Source organism: Podarcis tiliguerta (assembly GCF_965153285.1).
Source record: "Podarcis tiliguerta genome assembly, chromosome: 8".
In the NCBI taxonomy this organism is placed as follows: Eukaryota; Metazoa; Chordata; class Lepidosauria; order Squamata; family Lacertidae; genus Podarcis; species Podarcis tiliguerta.
Window position 1 is genome coordinate 59,316,797 of NC_139541.1, and position 5,609 is coordinate 59,322,405.

Sequence of the window (5,609 nt, forward strand, 5' to 3'; positions counted from 1 at the left end):
CTGTAGAACCTGGAATGTGTTAATCTATAGATTCCATAGGAAACTATTTAGCTTGTTTTTCAGGGAATCAAAATACTTTCTCTTAAAAACTGCCTTTTGTTAAAATTATGCATTTATATTGATAACTTTATTTTATTACATATATCTCCCACCTTTCCTCCAGAGGTGGGTGTACATGGCCTGCTTAGCTTTAGCAAGATGGTTACATGTTACAGCTTCAGGCAAAATTTTAGAGCATGCATATAATTCTCCACCCTCAGTGGAGTTCATCTCTATTTTTCTCAGCCTTCTTTTTCTGGTTATGTTTTCAGCCACCTGAGGGCACTGTTCAGAAACAAGAGCTATTTGGTCAGGTCCAAGGAATGAGAAAGTAGGTAAAGGGCTTTCTTCTATTAAATGACTTCTCCTAGCAGAAAGCTGCAGCTATTGAGCCCTGCCAAGCTGTTCTTCTCCTCTGTGATACTCAAAAACTTTTCTTTGCACCAAGAAAACCACATTTTGTATCCTGTTTTGGGGGCGTGTTGAAAGCAGAGACTGTCACTTGCTGGTCTCTCTCTTTGGCTCACTCCTTTGGCTACAAAAAGACATGTTGCTAGGCCCCCTTTTTAAAGAAAGCCCAAGATGTTTCATAAAACAGAGCAAAGTAATGCTGAACATCTACAGAATGCCTTTGCTTCACGACTGAGCAACTGGAGCATGTCCCTGCACTTTGAGATTTAAACTTCAAGGCTACCTTTAAAGGCAGATGGCAGGGCCCCAAATTGGCCTGAGCTGTGGCATGTCTTTATTTAAAAAGGAAGTATATTTCGCACAGGACGATTAAGATATTAGTCCTCGTCTTTTGAGGTGTGAGATGATCCCTTGAGATCATCACCTGCTACCCCTAGGCACCAGGAGTTCACAGGTAAAACATCCCCCCCCCCCAATACTGCTTGTAGACAAACCTAAGGCTGCCTCCAGATAGGAACATAGGAAGCTCCCTTATACTACTGGCCCAGCTATCTAAGTGCTGTCTACACTGCACAGCAGCGGCTCTGCAGGATTTCAGGCAGGAAACTCTCCCAACGCTACCTGGAGATTGAACTTGAGGTCTTCTGCTTGCAAACAGACACTCTACCCCTGAGCTGTGGCCCTTGCCCAGAGGGCACCAGGTTGGGGATGGCGCTGGACTGGTAGGCACTGAGTCTTATGTTGTTTGATACTGACTATACCTCGCTAAAAGCTAAAAGTCCAGAATCAAAAAAATGACTAAACTGCGCCCAAGTGGGGCATCTATTCCAGCACCCTATTTCCAGCAGCCTCAGATACGCAGATGACACAACCTTGATGGCAGAAAGCGAGGAGGAATTAAAGAACCTTTTAATGAGGGTGAAAGAGGAGAGCGCAAAATATGGTCTGAAGCTCAACATCAAAAAAACCAAGATCATGGCCACTGGGCCCATAACCTCCTGGCAAATAGAAGGGGAAGAAATGGAAGCAGTGAGAGATTTTACTTTCTTGGGCTCCATGATCACTGCAGATGGTGACAGCAGTCACGAAATTAAAAGACGCCTGCTTCTTGGGAGAAAAGCAATGACAAACCTAGACAGCATCTTAAAAAGCAGAGACATCACCTTGCCAACAAAGGTCTGCATAGTTAAAGCTATGGTTTTCCCAGTAGTGATGTATGGAAGTGAGAGCTGGACCATAAAGAAGGCTGATCGCCGAAGAATTGATGCTTTTGAATTATGGTGCTGGAGGAGACTCTTGAGAGTCCCATGGACTGCAAGAAGATCAAACCTATCCAATCTTAAGTAAACCAGCCCTGAGTACTCACTGGAAGGCCAGATCCTGAAGCTGAGGCTCTAATACTTTGGCCACCTCATGAGAAAACTCCCTGGAAAAGACCCTGATGTTGGGAAAGATGGAGGGCACAAGGAGAAGGGGACGACAGAGGACGAGATGGTTGGACAGTGTTCTCGAAGCTACTAACATGAGTTTGACCAAACTGCGGGAGGCAGTGGAAGACAGGCGTGCCTGGCGTGCTCTGGTCCATGGGGTCACGAAGAGTCGGACACGACTGAACAACAACATTTCCAGCAGTAATAGCAGCTAGTTAAGTGCCCTTGGGGAGTCGGCAAGCAAGGCAGTGAAGTCCTGCAGTCCCCATTGCTTGTCCTAAGCATTTAATAGTGAAGGGTTCATTGTCTCTGCACAAACAGCTCCATTTTCATATGGCTAGGAAGCATGGGTAGGTTTATAATCCACAAATTTTGTCTCTGCCGTTTAAAAATAAAAGTTACCTTTGTGTTGAGATGATGGGACCCACTTGGAGTAGGCGGAGGCTAGCCCAGAGCTGCTGCACCACCAGAGATTCCTGTAGCAGCTCTTTCTTCTTCTAGTAATGCTTCAGTTTAGCTGCTTGCATAAAGGGTAGTTCTGCACTGAAGGATCTCGCAATCTTTGGGTAATAGGGGCTATAGAAAACCAGAGAGCTCTTAACCTGCTGGCCTTGTTAGCAGCACTGGTTCATGGGAGAGGAAATTAAAAGGAGTTTAAAAGGCATGGGGCCAGCCGCGGCCCACAGTTGGTGTTAAAGGTTAACATTGCAGACACGTTCCTAATCATCACTCTCGCTCCCTGCTGCAACGGGTCCTGGGGGGACTGGAGGCACTTGCTGAATTATATTTGCTTTTGTTTCTTTCCTGAAAAGGGGGGGGGGGGGCAGAGGTGGAGAAGCAGGGTGGGTGGGAGGGAAGCAAAAAACCTATTTGTTTGTCTTGTCTAATTTAATTTATGTTATTTATCAAAGAGACAGGCTATTTGAGAAACCAGATGGACCCAGGCTAAAAATGATCTCTATTTTCAAAATGTGAAAAATGGCTTTTGAGTGGACAAGCCAAGAAGAAGCCTTTTTGTGTGTGTGTGTGAACTCTCTTGCTGTCCTCCACCCCAGTTCTTTCAGTAACCCCTTTCCTCCCCCAGCTCCTGGCCATGGGATTAAAGGACAAGGATTGTGCCTCTGGGCAAGGAGGGCTCTGTGTGTCTTATGAAGAGGGAGAGAGATCAATCCTGTTACAGTTTTGGTTTCAGATGTTAGGAACTATCTCATTACTTTAAACCTCTCCAGTGAATGATGAATGGGACATTTCCTTGGAGCAAGGAAATATGTATTAAGGTAGGTCCTTTTGTAGCAGGGTGCAGGTGCAGAAGCAGAAAGCAACAGTCTTCTCTCTCTTTTTAATTTCCTTTGGGCTTGTTTTACTTATCACAACAATGGTTGTATAAAACACACACATACAGTTAGTTTCAGTTTTTAGCTTATAGCCATCTAATGTCTTAATTGACAAGGTGGCCCCTAGTTTGGTTATATATGAAACCCCCAACATGTGAAGTTTGTCATCTGTTTTCTACCATTCTTGGCTCCCTTGCCATCTCTCCTTCCTGATCTCAGAGGCATTCTCTCGCTATTGCCCAGCCTAGCACAAACCATTGCTTTTTCTTGCTGCCACCAGCTACCTTTCCCTTCTGTCTCATGGTTGCTGCTCTCCATTCACACTTTGTCCTCAGCAGACCAGTAAGAGGGGCAGGAGGTTGCCAAAGCACCAGCAGCAGCTGACCTTCTCAGCTGCTTGCCCAGCCAGTAGAGGCCTCTATCTCTTCCCACACTCCGCAAGTTGGTTTAACAAGAACAGCAACAAGCAACAACGGATAAAAAGAATTATTGGAGATCTTGGTTGGCAACAGATTTCTCCACTTTATGGAACTGCTGTCCTCAAGACCTTGCATCTCCCTACTCACGTTCTCACTTTTCTATCCAGAGGAGCTACAAGAGAAGGCACCCCTGGTGCACCTCAATGCTTGAGGAGGGGTGGCTGCAAGTGGTGAGGTTCAGTATGTAGTTTAGGGAAAGAGTAGACAAGCCATATTCGGTCTACGTTAAGCCTAGTGCGAGGGGGTGTATTTGAGAAACAGCAACTGAAAAGCCTTCAATGGGGAGGGCAGAAAAGCCTACAAGCAATGGGTGCCAACCACTGGCAGGAACAATCTGTTCCTTCCAACAGCACGCTATACAGTGGAAGAAAAATGAGTGAAAGACAGAAGTAGCCTTGCCCACTTTGGGCTTTGGCACCACCCCCTGTAATTACACTCACCCTTCAGGGCAGCCTTTCTCAACCTGTGGGTCCACAGATTTTGAACTACAACTCCCATCCTGGCTAGCAAGGCCAGAGCTCAGGGATGATGGGAGTTGTAGTCCAACAACATCTGGGGATCCACAAGTTGAGAATCGCTGCTTTCCGGGGAATGTGGTCCTGGACAAAAAAAAAGATTCCCCACCCCTGCTCTGAAATCTACACACTGTTTGACCCTGCTGGGTGGTTCCGCCTTAAGCAGCTTGTGCAAAGGGAATAGTTCCCACTGGGTTTGTTCTTGCATGAACAGAGGACAGGGCCTTGCATGGCTTGCAGGTATGCGATGTTCTGACTGAGGGCTTCTGAGCCTCTTGAAGAAAAATCCCAGGGCAGATGCACTCCTAGGGTTTGCACTGGGAAGAATATTCAGAGACATAATGAGCCTGTGAGGGGCAACTGTTCCAAATGCAATCCAGGAATGGACAGGCCACAGACCTGAGGTTGCATCTTGTATTCCACGGACTGATACCAGTGGGGCAGGACCCTGTGATGTCAGGGTGCTACCAAATCAAAAAAATACAAAAAGCTGATGCTCAGAAGGGGTCTTAAGTATAGTTCAAAATGTGAAAAATCCAGAACAAAATGTGTTTTAAAATTGTAAAAGAATACGTTTATGCAATTTTTTTTCTTTTACAATGTGATTAGAAAAATTTGTATCTTTATATGATTCTGCTCCCAAGCTCCTCGATCGTAAGTGCAAAGATGGCAATTTGCAACAAAAGGAACACAGGAAACTACTTTTATACTGAGTCAGAAAGTTCTAACTTCTAACTCATTATTGCCTACACAGACTGCTAACAGCTTTCTGATTGAACTTCCTTGCAGCCCTACCAGGAGATGCCAGGGATTGAACCTGGGACCTTCTGCTGTGCTCTACCACTGAGCTGAGGCTGGCCCAGAGATTTTAATGTGCTGCTCTGAGGCCCTGTGAATGGGCTCCAACCCCGACTTTTGGGTCTGAAACCTGTGTCTTCATGAAGACTGACAGTTCATTTATTCAGAGTCCTGTGCAACACTGGAACTGGCAAACCAAACACAGCCTTGCAGGGAAAGAGCCTTCTTGCCTAAGGTGAAGGAGAAGAGAGATGCCCCACCCATTCCACACACAGAGGTTAATCAGACTTGCAGTTGACCCTCACTTCAACACTGCTGAAGAGGCAGCCCCGCTCCGCTGCACCTGAGGGAACGTGGCACTTACAACTCAGTCCTGCAACATTTCATCACTGTCTGTTCCCCACCTGAGGCAACTGCCTCGTTGTACCTAATGGTAGGGCCAGCACTGGGCCTTGCTTGGGTCCTTTGCATCCCATTTTGGGCAGTCCCAATAGGGAAACCAAAAGGAGAGAGAGTCCAAGCTGGCACATGTTTGCTTTGGTGGGCCTCCGGTTGTGCAAGCTTAGACTAGCTGCTGCTGACGTACATCTTTGTCCCGACTCT